Source organism: Sus scrofa, chromosome 10 (genome assembly GCF_054392235.1).
Source record: "Sus scrofa isolate SSC_HxYL_T2T_F1_AM1 chromosome 10, Sscrofa_HxYL_maternal_Yorkshire_Landrace_v2.0, whole genome shotgun sequence".
In the NCBI taxonomy this organism is placed as follows: Eukaryota; Metazoa; Chordata; class Mammalia; order Artiodactyla; family Suidae; genus Sus; species Sus scrofa.
The window spans coordinates 78085005-78110830 of NC_139392.1; positions in this window are offsets into that span (position 1 = coordinate 78085005).

Sequence of the window (25826 nt, forward strand, 5' to 3'; positions counted from 1 at the left end):
GGAGGGCAGGGAACCTGGGAATGAATGTTCAGGGCAATCCGTGTTATGATGCCAGTGTTAACAAAGGGTGCGAAGTTACAGGAAAAGTCTGGACCATCAGAGAAACAGAAGGATGGATTCATCTTCTCTTCATCTGCTCACTCTGCATTTGCACCCCCTGCCTGACGAACTTCCTGTTACTGGTGCTGTCACCCCGTGGTTAACCATCCATTCGCTGGGCTGCAATTCATCACTCATTTTTCGGTGGGCTCTCAGAGAGCTTCCACACTTGCCACTCTTGTTTCCCAAAGCTACAAATTATCTGTGGGTCAGGGACAGTTACAAAGAGCCTTCATGAGCTTCGCTGGTAAAGAAGAGATCATCTCTCTTTCTGCCTCAAAGCACTGGAATATATATGTACATATGTATGTATGTATACACCTCCAACAGAGCTCAGATTATGTGGACCATTCATTAGAGTTTTTCACTAGGGGGAAGGGTGCTCATCAAGACATGCTGAACCGTGATGCACTGAAGCCTATTCACAATGTCTCTGTGGCAATCAGGGATATGAAAAATTTAGCAATCAATTTCCAAAGATGCCTAATTTATGTCTGAGCAGGCTCAGAAGCTCCAGCCAGACACACTGAGAGATTCAGTGCAAACATACTGTGTTGGCACAAGCATTCTAGCCAGGATGAAATACCTGGGTGTCAGGTGTTTTTCCAAGTAACTGAAATCAAACATTTATTCTCTTTTTTATTCAGTTATATAACATTTCTTAAGCACCTACTATGTGCCAGGTAATACTATTAGTAATGAGTATACAGAGACATGGAAAAAATAATTAAAAAAAAAATTCCTGATGTTTTGCTGGCCAAAAGACAATAAACAGATATCATGTTCTAATAAAGAATCCTCCTTCTACCTTAGTCTTTGGAGGTTGTGTCAAACTGGCTGGACCATAATATTTAATCAAATACTATTATGGATGTTTCTGTGAGGATGTTTGTTCAATAATATTAACCTTTAAATCAACAGACTTTGAGTAAAGCTGATCACCCTCCATAATGTGGGTGGGCCTCACCTAATCAGCTGAAAGTCTCAATGGAACAAAGTCTGACCTCCCCCAAGCTAGATGGAATTCTGCCTGTGCATAGCCTTCAGTCCTTTTTGGAGGTTTGATGTCTTCTGCCAGCATTCAGTAGATGTTCTGTATGAACTGTTCTATATGTGGATGGGTTTTTTTTTTTTAATGTGTTTGTGGAAAAGGTAAGGGCCACAGCTTACTTTTCCACCATCCTGATCCCGTCTGTGGACGGTCTTTAGACTTGAACTGCATTATGGGCTCTTCCCTGGGTCTTCAGTCTGATATCCTACCCTGCAGATTTTGGACTTACTAGCCTCTATTATCACATGAGCCAATTCCACATATAGAGAAAGAAAGAGTCATGATGGACTCTGGGCATGGCCCCATCCGAGTTACCAGTATCAAGGAAAGACTGCTTTTTGGAAACCCCACATTTGGCACCTTCTGCTGACATCCCCCTCAACCTCACTCATTCTGATGTGCTCTCTAAGAAAGCATCCAGTTCACCTGCTCTAGAGGTCATCTACGAACACTCCCAAGATCAAAAATCAATCTTCAGATTGGAGCAACACCAGTATGAATCTTCTGCTGTGGTCATGCCTATGCCAAAAGCAACGAGAAAGTGCCACAGTAAGAAATGGCAGTCACAACACTGTCGGGGACAGCAGGCCACCCAGCGGCTCATACACTTGCTATGTGGAAACTTTGGACACCGTAAAATCCTGCTCCTGCTTTTCAAGTCTGTAACTCCACATCAGCCATCTTCCCATTGAACTCAGCCTGGACCCAAGCACATCAGGCAATTCCACTTGGCCTTTCCTCATGCTTTCCCTCTGAATCAAACGCTTTCTTCCCTTCTTTTACCAGAAACTATTCTTCATCATTCCAGCCTTGTCCCAAATGTTACATTTTTTTCTGGTTTTTCCTGACCCCAGATGGGAAAAAAATTAATTACTCCTTTAACTGTATTCCCAGAGACCTTCATGTATCTTCTGAAGATTAAAAAGGACACATAAAAACGTGGTCATATTAGCCAAACATTCAATCACCAGCCCAATGAAAGTTGTTCCAGGAAACTAGTCTAAATATGAGAAGGTGCCAGTTTTACTGGTTATAGTTTATTCTGCTTTCATTTCCGGTCTTTAGAAATGCAATTTGTAAACACAGGTTCACAGAAGTGGATAGCACAGAATGGTAAGTCGCTTTTTAGAGATTATTTAACTCATAAATCAGACATAACCCTCAAATACAAGAACTCCAAGACAGAAAAACTTATGATGCAGTGCTGGTAAGGTGGGGGCTGGTCATTTTTCTCTAGACAGCAGGATGTGAGCTTCATAATTGTTAAGTTTATGTTATAACCAACTTAACTACCTCTATTCTTTAGATCCTTCATTCCTGAAAGTGAGAGGAATTGTGCTGTCTTGAAAATAGTTCAAGCAACTACCAACTTATTCCAGTGGAATGTCTTCATAAAATGTTCTCTCATAAAATGGGAATTTTCAAAGCCAACACGGGTCAAATCCATTTAAATGCCAGAGAAGTTGTTCTCCCTCGGGCTGATTTTAACACATAGCGTGTGCTCAACTTAGAGGTGATTTGCCCAAGAAACCATAAAACTGAGCTAATCACGGAAAGAGATAACCAATGGGATTACCAACAGGCAATCTGTGTTTTCCTCCACCATGTGTTGGTGGTGCCATTTTGGCTTTTATTCTGAGTACACAATACATGACTTTTTTTTTTCTTGGCCACACCCATAGCATGTGGAAGTTCCTGAGGCAGGGATCAAACCCATGCCCCAGTAGCAACCAGAGCCACTGCAGTGATAACGCCAGATCCTTAACTGGCTGCAACCCATCCCCTTGGACACTTCTGCAGAGGCAGGGCTGGATTTGGGCAGCTTCTGCACTTTCTGCATTCCTTTAGTGGTTGGCACATCAGAAGGACTGCCACTTCTACACTTGGTCAAGAATTAATCCCTGGAGCCTCTTCCATCTCTCCCAAACCCTGTCCTCGATGTTCTATGATGATGATGGCAAACCCAACAGTCATTTCTCACCCCAGTTGTACCTGGATGCTCAGAATTGCTGTAAATAGTTGATCCCCACCATCCTGTGGTCCCCACTCCCTCCTGATCTTCCCCTTTGAGGCAGCCCCTCCCCAGCCTAGTCCTTCTAGAAGCCTCTTCTAGACCTCCCCAGAGCTCAGGCCTCGGACTTAGCTTTAGTGCTCTCCACATGCACACTCCAGGACCCCTCATCCCGTCCACTCATCATGCACATCCTCATGGGTATCTCCATCCCTGGTCTCCTCCCAAACCCACATGCAGGCATCTCCTGGATGGTGAGCAGCATCTAAACGCAACAGCTTTCCAAGAGAACTCTATTCACCCTCTCCCAAAAGGTACCCCCACACTTCCCCGTATCAATAAATGGCCCAATGTCTCGTTTACGCAGGCCAAAATGTTACATGCACTACTGGACTTCTGCCACTACTGCCTGTACCATATCTGCTCTGTCCAGTACTCATGACTACTCCGTCAGCAAGTCCCCTCAGCTTCATCTCCCACTTTTTTTTTTTTTTTTTTTTTAATTTTATTTTCCCACTGTACAGCAAGGGGGTCAGGTTATCCTTACATGTATACATTACAATTACGGTTTTTCCCCCACCATTTCTTCTGTTGCAACATGAGTATCTAGACATAGTTCTCAATGCTATTCAGCGGGATCTCCTTGTAAATCTATTCTACGTTGTGACTGATCTCCCACTTTTTGATTACTCCATCACCACCACTCTGGTCCAAGTGGACCACAGCATCAGCCCCTACCTGCCAGTCTCCCCAACTATAGCCAGTTCTCCACAGAACATCAATGATGGTTTTAAAGCATACGTCAGATCATACCACGTCCTTTCTCAAAGCCACTCAAAAGCTCCTTGTTACCCTAAAAAGTGTGTTTTTCTGGTTTTTTGGGGGCTGAGGCATCAAATTAGAGGGAATTTTATTTTCATTGTTGACAATCTTAAATGTATTTTCAGTGGGAAAAATAACAAAGGGATTTCTACTATTTAATGTTCCTTTCCACAGACACAGAAAACAAACTTATAAAGTTTCCATTGTGGCTCAGGGGGTTAAGGACTCAACGTCTCTGTGGGGATGTGTGTTTGATCCTTGGCCTTGCTCAGTGGTTAAGGATCTGGCATTGCCGTAAGCTGTGTCACAGGCTGAAGCTGCAGCTCTGATTCAACCCATAGCCCAGGAATTTCCATATTCAACAGGTGTGGCTGTTAAAAAAAATAAATAAAAAATAAAAATAAAAACTCATGGTTACCAAAGAGGAAAGGTGGAGCTGGGTTAAATTAGGAGTTTGTACACACTACCATATATCAAATCAATAACCAACAAGGACCTGCTGTGTAGCACAGGAACTTATACTCAATATTTTGTAATAACCTATAAAGGAAAAGAATCTGAAAAAGAATTGGGTACATGCAGTATGTATAAAATGAATCACTTTGCTGCACACCTGAAACTAACACAACATTGTAAGTCAAATATACTTCCATTAAAAAATAAATATCACTGAGAATAAAGGTTTTATGGTCAAGTTTTTAAAAAATAATAATAATGCTCCCTTCCTCAGATTCCAAGTAGTGTATTAAAATGAAGATCCCGCTAGGTCATGCAGTAGCGTAAAACCGTCCTGTGGCTCCTTATTGTTCTTAGACAAACCCCAAAATCCTGGACATGGCCTGCAGACCCTTCCTCACTCCCCCAGGCTGGAGAAAGGCAGAAAGAGGCTTGGATGGGGATGGGAGAGCCCAGGCTGTCACTCCTGGCCCTGCCACCTCCTCCCAGCAGCCCTCTTTGATTTTCCCCTTCCCACCCCTGCCCAACACACAAAACGTTCCTGCACAGGACCTGGTCGCTATACAACCCTCTGCCACTCCTACCATCCTTCACTCCGTCCCCCTGCATCCGCTCACCCGCGGTTGCTCACTCACTCAAGATCCCCATGCCAGGGATTTCACTCCTTCCTCTGCCTGGTTTCCATCCCCCCAGCTCATCACACGTTCATGCGCTTACTTTGCTGTTGTGTCTTTCAAAATCGCCTCCTCGGAGCGGCCCTTCCTCTCCAGTGTGCTTGGCGTTTATACGTCCAGCCGGCTTCTCAAGACTAGGCTGGGCAAAACGGAACCCCTCATCTTCCTCAAATCTGATTGTCTTCTCTGGCTCAGAGGCGGCAACTCCATTACACTTCTCAGGCAAATAGTCTTCGATGGCTCCTTAATTATTCTCTCTTTCACCTGACAGCCCAGGCCTCAGCCAATCATGTTAGCTCTGCTTCAAAACATCCCTATAGCGGACCACGGGGAATTCTCCACTGCGACCACCTGGGTCACTGCAGCAGCCGCCCAACTCTGCTCTAGTCTCCACAGTCAATTCTCAATCCAGCAACCAAAGTAATCTTTGTTTAAAATAAATAAATATATATATCACCCGGTCGTGCCTTCGTCTGCTACATTCTCACCTCATTCAGGAAAGCAAAAGTCCAAGCCAAGGAGTGCGGGCTGATCTGGTCCCCGGGAGTCTCTGACGTCACTTCCTACTACTCGGCCCCTCCCTCACTCAGCTCCAGCCATGGTCTCCTGGCTGCTCCTGCACACCAGGTGGGCTCCTGCTAAGCACTGTTGAACTAGCAGTTTCTTCCACCTGGAAGGCCTTTTCCCAGGTATCTTTACCTTCTTAGAGTAAAAGCAGCCTACGCATCCCCATCCCACACTTCCTTTCTCCTTGCCCCACTTCATTTTTCTCTAGAGCATAGCTCTCCACCTGGTGTCCAAATGCTTTATTTGTTTACACTCTATGTCTCCCCAGTAGACTACAGTAGACTAAAACCTTCATGAGAGGGGGGATTTTTTTTTTGTTTTTGGCCTGTTTTGTGTACTGCTTCCTCTGCATTGTCTGGAATTCTGCCTGGCACACAGTAAACCAAAAAAACATTTTTAAAGAATATCTACCTTTTGAGCCCCCTATGATAAAAGGATGTTTTATACAAGAATTGGTTGAAATATGATAAGAGTACATAGCAAATGAAATTATAGAGTGACTAAAAATCAGTATTAAAGAAAATTCATAATTATAGAGCATAAACTTGAGAATAAGGGCAAAATGAATAAAGTTGTGAAAATATGCAAATGGAAATAGCATATTTGAAGGACAAATCTTAGAAAACCCTCCAACAAAAGCATATCTGGAGGAGAAGCAGTAATAGGAGGTAGGAGAAGATAAAATATTTCAGACCTGAAAAAGCAAGCATGAGATTAGAAATTGATAGTTTAACATCTTTCAGAGAAACTTAATGAGCAGAAATAAAATATTTGGACATAGCCTCCAGTTTTAAACTTAAAGAATTTTTTCAAAAGAGTCTTAAAATCAACCAAATTGGAGAGGAAAATCAACTACAGTATCTTTTCCAGTATCTCCTCTATGATGATAAATGCCAGGCAACAAGGCAGTTTATAGCACAAGAAGAAGGAAGGTTTATGATTCAGAGATTTTATAAATATTCGTGTGCTATTCATATGTTATGACAACATGTGTTAAATAACACCTTCAAATGAAGAATGTTACATACAAAAAAAAAAAAAAAACCAGCTAGGAGACAAAAAAAGTCTGATGAATGCACCACCCAATGAGTTTTCTATAAAAATTGATCACCGAAGAGGTTAATAAAACTATAATTTCAAAAACTGAAGGCATTTATTAGAAAATAACCATGGTTAGGCGTTGAAACTGGTTAACTCCTTGGAGACAATTCAATAAGTACATTAATTATTTTAAAAATAATATAATCAAACAAATATAATTTTAATTACTACAATCACAGTGACCTAAAACAGAATGCAAAATATACCTTTATTGAAAAAGAGCACATTTGGTTTCAAAAGATTTGTTCATTTGTGTTAAATGCCAGATTAAATTGATGCAGGAGTGATCAATCTGTGTGTGCAGTGAGAGGAGGGGTGATGGAAGGGAAAATGGAAAAGCAAAAGACTAAATTCCTCTTCAAATGTTAATGTTAAGTATCAGGGGAATTTAAAAGAGACTGTCTCCCTTTGATATATAAAACCTGGGAATAAATCTAACAAGTAGTGTGTAAGACACTCCTGGTAAAAATTCTAAAACTCTTGAAAGACATTAAAGACTCAAATAAAAGGAAAGAAATGTCATACTCATGGGTCAGAATACTCAATTCTGTAAAGATTTCAATTCTTCTGAACTTGATCTTTGAATTAAATGCAATTCAATCAAAATTCTAGAAATATTTTTTATGGAATTTGACAAGTTGATTCTAAAACATAAAGGGAAGAGCAAGGGGCAAGAACAGCTAAGAAACTTGAAAGAAAAAAGTAAAAGGATTTGCACGATCACACCTTATTGCCAACTATAAAACTACAGTGACTGGAGTTCCCTTGTGGCCAGTGGTTAAGGATCAGGCATCGTCGCTGCTGTGGCTCGGGTCCAATGCCTGGCCCGGGAACATCCCCAGGCCACAGTGTCACCAAAAACAAACAAATGGCAATGATTAATTTCCATAGCATGGCACTGATTTTGATTTAGGGATAGACAAAACAGAATAGAGATGATACCTGGCGCCTCTCATATAAGGAAATGTGACACATGGTAGAGGTGGCATTGAAAATCATAAGACAAAGGATAGTTGTTATATATATAATTGTCTTATAGTTTATATATGTATACACACAAAGATAATTGTCTTATAGTTAAGACGATTGTCCACATGGGAAAAACAAAATTGGATTCCACATCACACCACACCAACAGATTAAAAACTTGAACATACAAGTAAAAACCTAAAAAACTAAAACATAAAGGAGAATATCATTATGTATCACATAGGGAAGAACTTCTTAAACAACATTCAAAAAGAAGTAATGAAAGAAATGACTGTTATGTTTAACTTCCTTAAAAATAAGAACTTCTGGAGTTCCCTTCGTGGCTCAGCGGTTAAGGAACCCAGCTAGGATCCATGAGGATCTGGGTTGGTTCCCTGGCCTCACTTAGTGGGTTAAGGATCCAGCGTTGCCGTGAGCTGTGATGTAGCTCGCAGATGCAGCTGTGGCTGTGGTGTAGGTCAGCAGCGGTAGCTTCTATTCAACCCCTAGCCTGGGAACTTCCATATGCTGCAAGTGGGGCCCTAAGAGAGCAAAAAAAAAAAAAAAACACCAAAAAACAAAAACAAAAAACTTCTGTTCCTAAAAAGATGCAAACAAACAAACAAACAAACAAAAACTACTCGTATACTGGTAGCTGGAGTGTAAAATGGAATGCTCTGGTGCTTTCTTAAAGTTTAAACATATACCTACCATACCCGTAGCCATTCCACCCGTTAAGTATTTACTCAGGAGAGAAGGAACTACATGTTCACACAAAGGCATTGTTTCCTGAAAGTGGAAACGATGCAAATGTCCATCAAAAGGGAACGGATTAAACGAATTGGAGTATAATTGAATCTTACTCAGCAATACAAACGAATTAACTGTTTACATGCAACAACACAGATGAATCTCAAAATAATTACACTGAGCGAATGAAACCAGACAAAACTGAATGCATACTGCGTGATTCCATTTTTATAAAACTGAAAAATGTAAACCAGTCTATGGTGACAAAAGATCAGTGGGTACTTTTTTTTTTTTTTTTTCCCACTGTACAGCAAGGGGGTCAGGTTATCCTTACATGTATACATTACAATTACAGTTTTTCCCCCACCCTTTCTTCTGTTGCAACATGAGTATCTAGACATAGTTCTCAATGTCAGTGGGTACTTAATACAGGGATCATAGGGAATAAGAGAAAGGGATTTCTAAGAGGCACAGGAAACTTGGGGGATGCTGAATAATTTCACTCTCTTGATTGTGTGGCTGGCTTCATAAGTCACAGGTGTCAAATTTTATTTAATTTTACATTTAAAATATGTGTGGTTTACTGTATTTCAATTATGACTCAATAAAGCTGATTTTTTTAAAAAAGATATCATAAAGAAAGTAAAAGGCAGCACAAAAACTTGAAGAAAATATCCAGAAGACAGATAACTATGAAAGGAATAGTATTCATTTAAAAAAAAAAAAGACCTCCTTGAACCCAATGAAAATAAAGCAAATAATCCAACAGAAAAATAGGCAGAAGATGTAACAGGCATTTCACAGAAGAGGGACCAAAAATGTGAATAAATATATAAGATGCTCAATCTCATTAGTAATCAGGAAAATGCAATTTTTAAATTGGAATGATGTAGTGTTTTACTTCCATAGATTTATAAAAATGTTAAAGTCTACCAATACAGAGAGTAGGCAAGGATGGAGATCAATAGGAACTCTTATACATGGCAGGAGAAACCTAAAATGGTATATGCCCACTTCAAGACACAATGCAGGAACATACTTCAAGGAATTCTTGGAGTTCCCATTGTGGTTCAGCATGTTAAGAACCCACACAGTGTCTGTGAAGACATAAGTTTGATCCCTGGCCTCACTCGGTGAGTTGAGGATGCAGGGTTGCCGCAAGTTCTGGCACAGGTCACAGACATAGCTCAGATCCACTGTCACTGTGGCTCTGGTGTAGGCTGGCAGTTGCAGCTCCCATCCAATCCCTAGCCTGGGAACTTCCACATGCCACAGGTGTGGCCATGAAAAGATTAAAAAAAAAGCATTCTTGCCTGTGTACATTATTAGACACTTACAACAACATTCATAGCAGCATTCTTTTAAAAGTAACAAGAACCGGAAAAAGCTCAAATGCTTATTAACAAGGGACAAGATGAATAAATTGTGGCATATTCTCTCTGCAGAGTATGTCTCAGGTTAATTATGGATTTTATCTAAATGCAACAATACAGATGATGCATAGAAATATACTGCAGAAGAAGTGGCAAGGTGCATAGAGTAGGATAGTTTTTTAAAGATTATTTTAAAAAGCAAAATCAAACAAAATACTGCTCAGAAAATATGTGATAAAACAGTTAAAATAACTTCAAAGAGAATGATAAATCCCAAAGTAAGAATTGTGCTTAGCAACAAAGGGAGGGCTAGGAAGAGCACACAAGTGGAGGAATCAGTCAGGGTTAGAGTTACTAAGTTAGGGCTGATGTTCTGGTTAAGATGGGTTCCAGTAAAGTTTCATGGTTTCAGTGAAGCTGGTAATCCAAGAATATAGATCTATTTTTACAACTTACACATCTCTTCAATATTTTGTATATATCACAAGTAACAAATGCTAGAAAGGGTGTGGAGAAAAGGGAACCCTCCTACACTGTTGGCCAGAATATAAGTTGGTACAGCCACTATGAAAAACAGTATGGAGGTTACTCAGAAAACTGAATATAGAGTTACCATATGATCCAAAAATTTCACTCCTGGGTATATATACAAACAAAATTATAATTCAAAAAGATACATGCACCCCAATGTTTATAGTGCAACATTTACAGTAGCCAAGACATGGAAACAACCTAAATGTCCATCGACAGATGAATGGATAAAGATGTGGTACCTATGTACAATGGAATACTACCCAACCATAAAAAAGAATGAAATAATGCCAATTGCAGCAACATGGAGAGAACTGGAGATTATCATACCTAGTAAAGTCAGTCAGAAAAAGACAAATACCACGTGATATCACTTACATATGGAATCTAAAATATGACACAAATGAACTTTTATGAAATAGAAACAGACTCATAAACATAGAGAACAGAGTTGTGGTTGCCAAGGGAATGGGGGTGGGAGAAGGAAAGATTGGAAGTCTGGGGTTAGCAGATATAAACTATTATATATGGAATGGATAAACAATAAGCCTCTACTGTATAGTACAAGGAGATACATTCAATATCCTATAACAAACCATAATGGAAAAGAATATGATAAAGAATATATATAAATATATATGCATAACTGAATTATCTTGAAGTACAGCAAAAATTAACATAACATTGTAAATCAACTATATTTCAACAAAAATTTAAAAATGAAAAATTTTACTTTATTTTATTTTACTCTAAATTAAATTTAAATTTAGTATTAATTTGTTAATTTATTTATTAATTTTTAATTTATTTTTTATTTATTTTTATTTATTATATTTAATTTTATTTATTCAATTTATTTTTATTTTTTTAATAGTTATTTCACCAACACATTTTTTTTCTTTTTTTCCCACTGTACAGCATGGGGACCAAGTTACACTTGCATGTATACATTTTTTTTCCACCCTTTGTTCTGTTGCAATATGAGTATCTAGACATAGTTCTCAATGCTACTCAGCAGGATCTCACTGTAAATCCATTCCAAGAGCAATAGTTTGCATATGATAACCCCAAACTCCCAATCCCTCCCACTCCCTCCCTCTCCCCCTGGGCAGCCACAAGTCTGTTCTCCAAGTTCATGATTTTCATTTCTGTGGAAATGTTCATTTGTGCTATATATTAGATTCCAGTTATAAGTGATAGCATATGGTATTTGTCTTTGTCGTTCTGACTCATTTCACTCAGTATGAGAGTCTCTAGTTCCATCCATGTTGCTGTAAATGGCACTATGTCATTCTTTTTTATGGCTGAGTAGTATTCCATTGTGTATATATACCACATCTTCCTAATCCAAACATCTGTTGATGGACATTTGCGTTGTTTCCATGTCTTGGCTATTGTGAATAGTGCTGCAATGAACATGCGGGTGCATGTCTTTTTCAAGGAAATTTTTGTCCAGATATATGCCCAAGAGTGGGATTGTGGGGTCATATGGTAGTTCCATGTATAGATTTCTAAGGTATCTCCAAATTGTTCTCCATAGTGGCTGTACCAACTTACATTCCCACCAGCAGTGCAGGAGGGTTCCCTTTTCTCCACAACCCTTCCAGCACTTGTTATTTGTGGACTTATTAATGATGGCCATTCTGATTTATTATTAATGTATTTAATATCATTAATTTATTATCAATTTATTATTAAATTTATTATTTATTTATTAATTTAATTTTTATTTTATTGTATATATTTAATTTTAAATTTTTATTTTTTATCAAATGCTACATGATAAAAACATTTGAAAGAAAAATGTTATACTCCTCAGCATGATAAGGAGCATTCAGAAGTATACAAATATATACAGAAAATATTAGAAATGCAGCAGATAAATTGTCAGGTAACAAAGAACAATTTACAATAGACAAAATGCAACTGGAAAATAAACATGGAAAAAGACTTGATCTGAACTAACAACCAAATAATTGCCAATTAAAGCCAATTGACACCTTTAAAAACATTCAATAGAAGTGATTGTATAGTTAAATTTGTATCACTTAAAATCCTGGAATTACTAGGATACACTTGAAAAATGAATTATCAAAACATTTTAGGAGTTCCCATTACGGCTCAGTGGAAATGAATCTGACTGGTATCCATGAGGACACAGGTTCAATTCCTGGCCTAGCTCAGTGGGCTAAGGATCTGGCATTGCCGTGGGAGCTGTAGTATAGGTCACAGATGTGGCTTGGATCTGGCCTTGCTGTGGCTGTGGCCTAAGCTGGCAGCTGCAGTTCCAATTCGACCCCTAGCCTAGGGACTTCCATATGCCACAGGTGCAGCCCTAAAACAAAGACAAAAAAATTTTTTAGCAGTCTGAAAACATTCTTAGACAAGTGACCCTTGAACAATGCAGAGGTGAGGGGGCTGACCCTCAGGGCAGCTGAAAATCAGCATATAACTTAGAGTCAGCCCTCCATATTTGAGGTTCCCATATCCATGGTCCCAGATCCATGGATTCAACCAGCTTTGAATTGCATAGCACTGTAATATTTACCACTGAGAAAAAAATCCACATATAAGTGGACCCATGCAATTCAAACCCAGGTTGTTCAAGAGTCAAATGTACCTTAATCCAAATAGCCTACTTTGGGTAATCCTTATTCTTGTGGTTTATTTACAATTCTGAAAAGTAATGTTCAACAATATAAAAAATATTGTAGGAGTTCCCTTCATGACACAGAAGAAACGAATCCGACTAGGAACCATGAGGTTGTGGGTTCGATCCCTGGCCTCGCTCAGTGGGTTAAGGATCTGGCGTTGCCGTGAGCTGCGGTGTAGGTCGCAGACGCGGCTCAGATCTGGTGTTTCTGTGGCTGTGGCATAGGCCAGCAGCTACAGCTCCAATTGGACCCCTAGCCTGGGAACCTCCATATGCTGCAGATGCAGTCCTCAAAAAAAAAAAGAAGACAACAAGACACACACACAAAAAAAATGTAAATCATCATATGTCTCCTTAAAGGAACATTTACAGGCATCAAAGCCAATAGTTTTGAAGATTATATAATGATAGACACAATAAACATTAGATGAAAAAAAGAAGACAAAGATGCATGTATATCATGATGACACCTATATTTTTACAAAGAAACAAGCCTATATATAAAAAGGAATGGAATTAAATACAGCCAGCCCTCCATATCTGCAGCTTGAATTTCACAGATCTGATTGGTTGAATTTGTGGCTGGGAAACCAAGGATACAGAGGGTCAATGGTACTATCCACTTTATATAAGGGATTTGAGCATCTTCAGAGCTTGGTATCAGCATAGGGGGACTGGGAGTTCCTGAACCAATTCCACAAGGATACCAACAGACATCTGTTCTCTGAAATAGTAACAGTGGTTTTCCTGGGTTGATAAGACTACCAGTAACCCTTCACTTTTCTCTATATGCCAAGATTTTCACATGTGAATTAAACTTCTTTTATAATTTAAAAAAGTTAATAAGAGGATGAAAAACTAGTACTCAAATATTAAACTTACCTTTTAAAAACAGATGACCTTCCCCAAAGTCCCAGGAACATTACCCAGGTTGGTACTAAAGAAAAGCAAGCATCATGAAAAAAAAAAAAAACAAAAAAAAAAAACTAAGTGAATTTAAAATGCCATAAAAATTAAGAGGAAAGCCAAATTTAACTGAAACTGTGGATAAAATTAATAAAGAAATATTTCCTTTAATTTAAATAAAAGGACTATGGGAAGAAAAAACTGCATAAGCCCTTTTCCTCCCCACAGAGATTGGTTTATTTTATTTTTTTGGGGGGGTGAGCAAAGAACACCAAATCCTCAAGCACATTTTTCAAATAAGAGATGATATCAATTTGGACTTGGGTTTTGAGGTACGCACATTAAAAAAAAAAAAAAAAACCAGGACACAAAAGTGCGGAGTTGGTATGCCTATCTATTAGTGGACAGCTGCTCATAATTTTGGTTTCGAGTTGGAACACTATTCTTGGAAAAACCAATTGCATTCAATTTATAACAGATGTAACCAAGTGTTTATTACAGTAAAATGCTAGTTTCCACAAGTCAAAAGTTCAATGAATAAACAAGCCCTGTATGTAAGCAGAATGACATTTATTGTTCCAAAACAAAGAATTCACTCTAATCAGTGGTGGACATTAATTATCCCATTAACCACAGTGCTCTGATTTTACCCTACTTGGAAGAAGGTGGGGGGGGGCACTGTTTTTGCTGTGTTGTATTTAATTATGTCTTATTCTCATAGATCCCAAACATGATTGCAATCATAAAGTTAAACGTCGGAGAACACCTAAACATGTCGCATGAATCCACATTTCATCCATGTAACAGTCTTTAATTTAAAGAGGAAAAATGCAGACTTCAAGACCTAGTTCATGGTTTCCGTAGTCCCCACATTTAACATCAAATCATGCCAGCCTTCCTGCTGAAATGGCTTTTTATGCGCCTTCAATGGGTGTCCCTCACTCTGGAGTTCGCCACCTAAACCCTTCGAGGGCAAATCGCCACAAAACCTCAGTCACATCAGCATATGGCAATCTTCAGGTTTCAGTCTCCCTCCATGGAATGAGCTGAACCAGGGCGCTGATGGCAGAGGAGCAAGCGTCGAAATTTGGTTCAGAAAGGAAGAAAAAGGCCAGAAACAGTTAAACATGAACGAGAGGAGGGAACCTGTAAGGTTAGCAACACTTGGGAACAAAGACTGATGTAAAATACTGGGCACAGAGAAGCCCCCACAATGTAGAACTGAGGCCAACCCAATGGTTTTGAGTGTTGGGAGAATGAACTTGGAAACCTTCCCATGACAAGGTTATGGTCAGACACACAAGTCCTCCTGCATGTGGGACAGAATGAAGACAAAAGCCCTCAGATAAATAAGGCATGTCCCCCCTGGTACATCAATTAACCCCATGACAAGCAATCAAAACATAACTCGGGAGTTCCCGTCGTGGCGCAGTGGTTAACGAATCCGACTAGGAACCATGAGGTTGCGGGTTCGGTCCCTGCCCTTGCTCAGTGGGTTAACGATCCGGCGTTGCCGTGAGCTGTGGTGTAGGTCGCAGACGCAGCTCGGATCCTGCATTGCTGTGGCTCTGGCATAGGCCGGGGGCTACAGCTCCGATTGGACCCCTAGCCTGGGAACCTCCATATGCCGCGGGAGCGGCCCAAAGAAATAGCAAAAAGACAAAAATAAATAAATAAAATAAAATAACTCGTAGTTAAAACAATCACACGCATCATGATGAGGAATATAATATTCACATGAATTTTTCAGTGGCAACACAAAAGCTCGAATAAATTCTGATGGGCGTTTTGGAACGACTTAGGGCTAACCACTCAAGTTATGGAATCACACCTTCATTCTCTTCCACCTTTAGAGGTACTTAGGGATAACATTTGAGAGAATCTTCTAGGTTACCCAGGTTGGCAATCAAAATCTTCCACAATCAGCCTCTTGTCCACTTTTCAACTGACCTTCCACTATGGATAAATCAAATACCACTGTGAAAAATAGCTTGGATAGCATCTTAAGAGTGAAAAAATTCTACTAATTTCATAATAGTTTGAAAAATGTAGAAGGATTATGCATTCAGTATAACTTCAAATATTTACAATTAGAAGCCAGTGTCACCAATCGAGAAACTTGAGAGACAGTAAATGTGCAAAAATGAATTGAAACAGCAAAAAGTGATGCTACAAGTTGCATGCACTAAAGCTTATGCATTATTTTTCCTTAGGAGAGACCAACATGCCATTACTATTAACCAATCTATAAATTTTTATATAAAAGCCTAGTAAAGTCACATTTTTTCATCTACCCAGGGCACAGCTGTTAAAAAGCAGATAATTAAATAATCCAAGGAGGATTATGGTCAGACATGCAAGTGCTCCTGCATGTGGGACAGACTGAAGACAAAAATCCTCAGATAAATAAGGCATGTCCCCCTGGTACATCAATTAACCCCATGACAAGTCGTCAAAACATAAGTCATGCTAAGAACAAACACACTAATAGAAACTGAAAGTAGCTGTTTACAGGGACAGCAAGGGTTAGAAGCTATTTAAGAAGCCAGATGCAATCATGCAGGAAGCACAGAAGCCTGGGGCCATTCAGTGCAGAAATAGATTGAAAACATCACAAACCCTAAGAAAGTGGCCGGGGACATGAGAATCAGATAGGCTAAAATAGTCATGGTGGCAGATTCCTTATGTACCATTTGACCAAATTTAAGTTCATCATTTTCAGCCTAAGTACAGGTATTTGAACCATCCTGGCCAGTGAGGTCTGTGCTAAAGTTTACTGAAAGGCTGTCTGATGACACTCAAGAATTCCCGTCCCCACTTGCCACCAGCCTGAGCATGAGCCCAACACTCTGGGTAGGGCAGAATGAAGGGAGGAACTGATTCAAGATTTAAGATTCTGGGGTTCCCGTCATGGCTCAGTGGTTAACGAATCCGACTAGGAACCATGAGGTTGCGGGTTCAATCCCTGGCCTTGCTCAGTGGGTTAAGGATCTGGCGTTGCCATGAGCTGTGGTGTAGGTCGAAGAGGCTGCTCGGATCCCGCGTTGCTGTGGCTGTGGTGTAGGCTCGTGGCTACAGCTCTGATTCAACCCCTAGCCTGGGAACCTCCATATGCCACGGGAGCGGCCCTAGAAAAGGCAAAAAGACAAAAAGACGAAAAAAAAAAAAAAAAAAAAAAAAGATTTAAGATCCCAAACCTGCCAGTGAGAAACTGGAATATATGAATTGGATTATCTCCTTGTAGGAAACCAGTGCCGACTGGGATTTCTGCAATTAATCCAAAGGTTCTTATGATGTAGACTAAACTCATGTCCTGGCTTTGGCACTGGGTGACTTGGAGTGAGGTACTTTATTTCTTTGGGCTTCAGTTTCCTCACTGATAATTGTGAGGATTTAATGAGAAAACAGAGCTAAAACATCTTGCATCACATGCTCTCCAAAGGATGCTTACTCCAAAGGATGGCTTGCCCGGAAAACCAAGACTGTTAAGTAGACTATATTTAAGAACCTAGATACATCTGGAAGAGATTTTTATCCAGAATGATCTGAATTTTTAAATTATTAATAAAAAATACTGGCCAAACTTTTTTTCTTTCACATGACAATGAGCATTTATCCTAATCCAAGAGCTAATGATGAGCTTCATGGAACAGTGCAAAAACAATTTACATACACCTATGTATAATTTTAATTGTGGTAAAATATACATAAAATGTACAATTTTTTTTTTTTTTGTCTTTTGTCTTTTTGTCTGTTGTTGTTGTTGTTGCTGTTGTTGCTATTTCTTGGGCCGCTCCCGCGGCATATGGAGGTTCCCAGGCTAGGGGTTGAATCAGAGCTGTAGCCACCGGCCTACGCCAGAGCCACAGCAACTCGGGATCCGAGCAGCGTCTGCAACCTACACCACAGCTCACGGCAACGCCGGAACCTTAACCCACTGAGCAAGGGCAGGGACCGAACCCGCGACCTCATGGTTCCTAGTCGGATTCGTTAACCACTGCGCCACGACGGGAACTCCAAAATGTACAATTTTAACCATTTTTAAGGGTACACTTCTGTGGCGTTAAGTACATTCACATTGTTGTGCAGTCATTACCAGCATCCAACTCCAGAACTTTGCATCGGAAATTCTGTGCCCATGAAACACTAATTCCCCATCCCCCAACGCCAACAACCACCATTCTACTTCTGTCTGTAGGAATCTGACTACTTCAAGTACCTCATATAAGTGGAAGCATACAGTATTTCCTTTTTTTTTTTTTTGTAAAATAATAAAAGGCATCTTTCACATAGCACAATGTTCTCAAAGTTCATGCACATTGTCACATGTATCAGAATTTCCTGGAGTTCCCGTCATGGCGCAGTGGTTAACGAATCCGACTAGGAACCATGAGGTTGCGGGTTCGGTCCCTGCCCTTGCTCAGTGGGTTAACGATCCGGCGGTGCCGTGAGCTGTGGTGTAGGTTGCAGACGCGGCTCGGATCCTGTGTTGCTGTGGCTCTGGCGTAGGCCGGTGGCTACAGCTCCGATTCAACCCCTAGCCTGGGAACCTCCATATGCCGCGGGAGCAGCCCAAGAAATAGCAACAACAACAACACAAACAACAACAACAAAAAGACAAAAGACAAAAAAAAAAAAAAAAAGAATTTCCTTCCTTTTCAAAACTGAATAATAGCCCACTATATATAGATAGATATATATATTTATATACATACCACATTTTATTTATCCACCCATCTGTTCATGGGCACTCGGGTTGTAACAGCAAAGTATTTTTAAAGCATAAAAGGTAAGGTATCTGAATAGAAACAAAAAGAATAAAAGATAAAACTATAGGAAACCTCATGTGCCTCATTTCATGGAAAAGCAAAATTTCAAAATTTTATTAGAAGTACCCACTATATGTGTTTTAGGCATTAGGGTTGATCTCTTTTAAATTCTGAACAGGTGGATTTATGCTAATTTCTTTTATTGTCTCAGACAGCAAAGAGTCTGATTGCTAAATGAGGGATTTTTTTTTTTTCTGGAAAATTTTAACTACTTATACTGATGGTAAACACACTCAGAGAACATGTTTAATTATCTTTATTAGTTTGAATGGTTTAAGTGACCAAGAACATGGATCATTAACTTACTTATACTTGTATATACATTGAGAAGGAATAGCTTATACTAGCAGTGAAAGTGAAGCAGCAGTTCATCGTCTGTTTTTTTTTTTAAAAAAGGAATCAAATATGTTATTTGTAACAGTAGGCCTGACTCCAACAGATAATAATGCTTTACCTGTTATTTTACCCACACGCTGTGCAATGCATGTGGTTTGTCAGAGCAGTCAGGTGAAAGGTGACAGCTCTAAAACATTAAATTAAAAATTAAAACAACCCTGGGAACAGGAAGCTCTAACCCACGTTCCAATTTGCCTCGTAGCTGCACTTTTGGGGCAGAGTGATCAGAATGGGCTGATGGCAGTTTGGAATTCCCAGAGTCATACTGGAAGTTCCATCTGACTTTTCAAGGGCACTCTCTCAGGGAAACTGGCTAATTTCCCAGATGTTTTACAAAGTTCTCACATAGTTCATTCTAAAAATGATTTTTTAATGGGCCTTAAAAAAACAGAACTTAAAGATGACAAAAGCCTATACAAAATTGGGTGCATAGAAGCTGTGATTAATGCCCTGAGTCTAAAAATATTCTTAGGGTCTTCTCTAAGTTAAAAAGGTGTCAGTAGCATTCATACCTTTTCATTTTAATTTTCTAAGCAAAACCTAGACTCACAGATTTTTTTTTTTAATCCTTTAGAGAACACGAGCCATTTCTATATGGGTGACCTGTGAATGTTAGTGGAATAATTCTAGCCTTAAAGCAGTTAATATATTGAATTTTTATCTACAAAATTTAGGAGGGATTTTCCTATCCCAGAGCAGAGTATTCTCACAGTATTGCCAAGATACAGCTGTAAGATTCCAATATCATGTTTTTGTTTAACCAAACAGAAAACTGAAAGCAAAGGAAGTTTTTAGAGCTGGTGAAAAACAAAATGGGGAGGAAGTAACCAATTTTTGGATTCCTGTTACATCCACATGCATCTTCAGGGAAGTTCTTACTACAATGCCCCAGGACTTCACCCAGTCCCTCTGCTCATCTCACTTCATTCTGTTGCTTCTCTTCCACACTCATTTCATTAATTTAGTCACCTCAACCTTGAAATCCTACTCAAAACTCCTTCCACAAAAAGATTCCTTTAAATAACCCTCAGTATTCTATAAGTTTTTACTCAGCATTTCGCCAGGATTTATATATTTCATTATTATTTACTGTATATTATTACAAAATCTTGATAAAAAAAAACACCTTTTTTATATTTAAGTTTATCAAGTGACACACACAGATCAGCAGGTTAAATGCTACTGCAAAGTTCAAAACAAAAATACTACGACACCGTCCCATCTCTCCACAAACCCCCATTCTTCTTCCCTGGAGGCAAACGCTTTTGAATCTTCTGTTTAATCTGGCATTTATACATTTCCCTATTTCCACACAGTATGTAAATGTGGCTATTCCTTAATTTACTGAGGTGAACTTCACATAAAGCTAACCATTTTATGTCATCCGCAGCAACAGGGATGGACCTAGAGATTATCATATGAAGTGAAGTCAGACCGAGAAAGACAAATAGCATGAGATCACTAATATGTGGAATCGAATAAAAATGGTACAAGAGAACTTATTCACAAAACAGAAACAGACTCAAAAATTTCCAAACCAAACTTATGGTTCCCAAAGGGGGAAAAGTGGGGGAGGGATAAATTGTGAGCTTGGGTCTGGCAGATACACTCTACGGTATACAAAATCAATGAGTAGCAAGGACCTACTGCACAGCACAGGAAAATCTACCCAGTACTCTGGGATGGCCTAAATGGGAAAGGAATCTGAAAAAGAATGGATATATGTATCTGTACAACTGATTCACTTCCCTGTACACTTGAAGCTAACACAACATTATAAGGCAACTATGCTCCCAAAAAGTTTTTTAAGTTAACCATTTTAATGTAATTTAATGGTATGCAACATTCACAGTGTTGTACAACCATCACTTAAATTTAGTGGCAAAACACATCCACTATTCCAAAGTTCCTCCCTCCCCCCCGAGTCCCTAGCAGCCACCAACCTGCATTTGGTCTCTATGGATTTACCTATTCCGAATATCTCCCTTAAATGAAATCATACACTGTGTAAGCTTTGGAGCTGGGTTTCCTTCATGCACCATGATGTTCTGGCAGTTCAACTATGTCATAGCACACATTACCACTTCACTCTTTATTATGGCTGAATAATATTCCACGGTACGGATATGCCACAACTGTGCATCCATGCATCCATGATGGACATGTGGGCTGTTTCCACCTTTTGCCTATTGTGAATAATGCTGCTATGAATGTGTGTACATGTATTTGTTTGAATACCTGTTTTCATTTCTTTGGGGTTTATACCTAGGAGTGGAACTGCAGGGTCACATGGTAATTCTATGTTCATTTTTTTTTTAATTTTTAAAAATTGTAACCTTATTAGAGTATAGTTGATTTACAGGGTTCTATCAATTTCCCAGTCATACATAAATATATTCCTTTTCTCATACTATCTTCCATCATGTTCTGTCCCAAGAGATTGGATATAGCTCCCTGTGCTGTACAATAAGACCTCATTGCTTATCCATTCTAAATTGAATAATTTGCATTTACTAATGCCAAACTCCATTTTTTTGAGGAACCATCAAACACGAACACTTATTTTGCGTGCACATTCTACCTAACTAAATAAGTTTCTTTAAGGGAAAGAAATCCTTGTCTTCAATTAAGCTTTGTATTTTGCTTCCTTTCTTGCCTGCCTCTCCTCGCTCTTTCTGTATCTCTCTCTGCAAGTTATATGGCTCCTGACAGGCTTCTCTAAATGCTCCAAAACTATTTATTAAATACTTACTTCATCTATAGAAACCTTGAGATTGCTATAAGAAAATATTGTAAAGTATAAAGTCTCTTTTAACAAAGAGAAATCCTATCATTTATCTTCTTTCCTAAACAGGTTTTGGGTTGTTGTTTGTTTTTTTTTAAAGTATAGATAGGAACTTTCCATCTCTGTAAATGTATTCCAAATCAAACCAGTCTTGATGTTTCTCCACCCACATACTCTAGTTTATCAGAAACTAAAAAATAATGCAATTTAAAAACTGTTTTAAGCTGGCGATGAATAACAAAGCAAGCAAAGAGAATTATTTAAACAGGGAAAAACAAACTTGAGACAAACCCTGAATCATATAACATCTCCTTTGATACTTGCTTATAAAAAAATAAAATGACTCTTCAGAATATTTCTGCTATCCTGTAAACCACATTTAAACATTTTGAAAAAGAAAAATGACAAATAAAACCATTCTTATAAGTACTAAAATATCTAATAAATGAAGATCCATGTCAGAGGCAGTCACTGATTTTAACTACTGGCACCCAGCATACTTGGAGTATGTAAGGTAGAGAAGGAGAGAGAACTCACATTTAATCTTAACCTACTGAATCATACACGAGTAGGCTAAAATGGAAAGAAAGAGGCTTTAGGATGACCAAAAGGAAAGTGGAAGTCTGATTATAACGACTCTGACACAAAAACCCAGCTCCAGACAGAAAACCCATATCAAGAAATTATTTAAAGATACAGACATTTATTTATTTATTTAGACTGTGCCTGTGGCGTACAGAAGTTCCCAGGCCAGGGACTGAACCCAAGCCACAACATTAACCCAAGCACAGTGGTGACAATGCCAAGTCCCTAACTACTAGGCCACCAGGGAATTCCGAGATACACATATTTTTTAAGGGATTTATGTGTGATTCTCTGTAATCATGACTGTGAGGGTCTGGGTCTCGTTATCAGGAAAAGCTGCATTTTTCCTGAAGAGCTGCTTTGTTTCCAGATTGTCAACACAGTGAGTGACACCACTGATGACATTTTTATCTTTGTATTGGCTGCAAGTGAGCTCAGAGCCCAACTTTCTGACCTGCATCTTCAAGGGCAGAGGATTCTGCAGCATGTATTTTGTATATTCATCTCATCATAGGTTCTTCTTTTTTTTTCTCCTTCATTCCTCTTTCTACTCTCTTTGTGTATAACTTCTTTGCTTGGACTCAAAATCTTTTAGGAACAACTTAAGAACAACAAGAAATCAGTCTCTCTAGCCATCCCACTCCCAAATGGACTTCTGATTTTTTTTTTTTTTTTTTTTTTTTTTTTGCTTTTTAGCTGATGCATAAGCAAGTTCCCAGACTAGGGGTCAAATTAGAGCTAAATCTGCCGGCCTATACCACAGCCACACGGACTCGGGATCCAAGCCGTGTCTGCAACCTACACCACAACTCATGGCAACACCAGATCCTTAACCCACTGAGCGAGTCCAGGGATTGAACCCACATCCTCATGGATCCTAGTTGGGATCTTTAACTGCTGAGCCACTAAGGGAACTCCTTGGACTTCTAATTTTAGAACTCTACCCTTAGTTGGCTCATTTCTAGCAATCTATAATTATTCAATAGGTTGGGATGATCCTAGGGTGGCCTGTATGAATATGCTTGAGAGCACAGACACAACTTACTGTGTCTCTTTCCCCTTAGTTGTCAGTGGACAAAATCCTTACCTCCTCTATGTGGTTGTGATGCATAATTTACATAATTCACACAGAGTTTATTTATGTTTAGCACACTGTCTGGACCCTAGTAAGTGCTCAGTAAAAATCAGCTCTTATTAACTATGCTGTGTTAACAACTCCTCCTCTGAGTTTAATTTAGAATATTTACATATGCATAATTCAACCTACTTCATTTTAAAATGCACTGACACAGGGATAATCAAGTATTTCTGAATACCAAGAAACATTTTAAGTTCATCAACCTAGGGGTGAACAATAAAGTGAAGAAGTAAAGATAACAAGTGCAGACAACTTTTCCAAAAAGTCAGGTTCTAAAGGGAAGGGACAAAGTAGGCAGGAGCTTTGGTATTGAAGGAGAATTTAATTTTTCATGTGTGGTTTTCTTTATTTGGTTGTTTAATGTATGTTTGTGAATGTGTGTGTTTTTAAAATGAATAAAACATGAACATACACTATGACAGACACAGGGATGATGACAAATAAATATACACAAATAAGTATATACTTCTTATACTTAAGGATAATGCTTATTGTTGTTATAAGCATATAAATACATTTTAATTAATACAATATATAAGAAGTTAAAAACATGAGAAAAATGAAACTCTAGGACCTAAAAGAACTATGGATGATGTCAAAGATAGAAACAGTATGTAGGACCCCTTGTGGTTCAGCAGGCTGAGGATCTGGCATTGTCATGCCGTGGCTTGGGTCACGGCTGTGGCATGGGTTATCCCTGGCCTGAGAACTTCCACATGCCATAGGCATGGCCTATATATATATATATATATATGTGTGTGTGTGTGTGTGTATATATACACACATACATATATACATATACATATATATATATATATATATCATGTAGTAAACTCAGGTCTACTTTGTAATCATTCACAATCTTCTTGTCTTTAAAGACAACTTTAATAAAGTAAAGCCACATAAATGCTTCTTTGTTGTTATAAGCATATAAATATATTTTAAGTCATACAATAGATGCAGATCTAAAAAGCTGCTTCTAGTAGTTCCTGTCGTAGCTCAGCAGTTAACGAACCTGACTAGGATCCATAAGGATGCGGGTTCAATCCCTGGCCTTGCTCAGTGGGTTAAGGATCTGGCTTTGCCATGAGCTGTGGTGTAGGTTGCAGCTGTAGCTCCAATTGGACCCCTAGCCTGGGAACCTCCATATGCCACAGGTGTGGCCCTGAAAAGAAAAGAAAAGAAAAGAAAAGAAAAGAAAAGAAAAGAAAAGAAAAGAAAAGAAAAGAAAAGAAGCTCCTAGTAAACTACACTGGCTTTTCCTGTTGTCTTACATCATCAAATCACACAGTCTTCTGTGTGTTCAATACTGGACCAGACTGGAGCAGGGAGGGGACAGAATCTCCAGATGGAGGTGGCTGTAAATGTAACATGTGGGAAGGTCCGAAAAATTTCATTTCAATCAGGGAAAGAGAAAGCAAGCAGGTTCACTCTGTAATGGTGGGAAAGCCCAATTGTATATACTGAATTAATGTTTTAATTTATAATTTGTAATCCCAAATTTTTACATATGCCATTGTTGTAACCCGAGGGATGCTTAGCACAAAAGGATAATGAGTTTACCTACTTAGAACTACTAGAAAATGTGTGCATAAGAATCCAATACCAAGAGAAATCAATGATCCAAAAGTAAGCCCTATATTGTAAATCAGAGTTTTGTTTTAGATGGATTTAAAGAAAGGTATTGCTCATATATTTCATAAGAAGCTTTCCAAATGCCCTGAGCATAGTTTTGTTTTTTATTTTGTGTGCACAGCATCTATTATGTTCAATAGTTTAATGACATATCCTCATCTAATTGAAATATGATCATAAGTTTCCTACACTGCATTAGTCAGAATGTTTCCTTCCATAAAAGCTTGTTTAAAGCATAAGAAAAACAATAATATCTTGTAAAATTGAAACACACATTTGTATAATTTGTATCACAATTTCTGCTTCTTATCACTGTTAAGGCAAAAGTACAACCATTAACTAGCAGAGGGGGGCAAAGTGTTCCCCTTTAAAATAAAGTTCTTTCTTTTTTAAAGATCATGACTTTCAAAGGTCATTTTCGTAGACTGAATAATGACATTTATCCTTTAAATGAAGTGTTGTAAAAGTTACAGTGTCATGTAAGCTTTGCCTTTT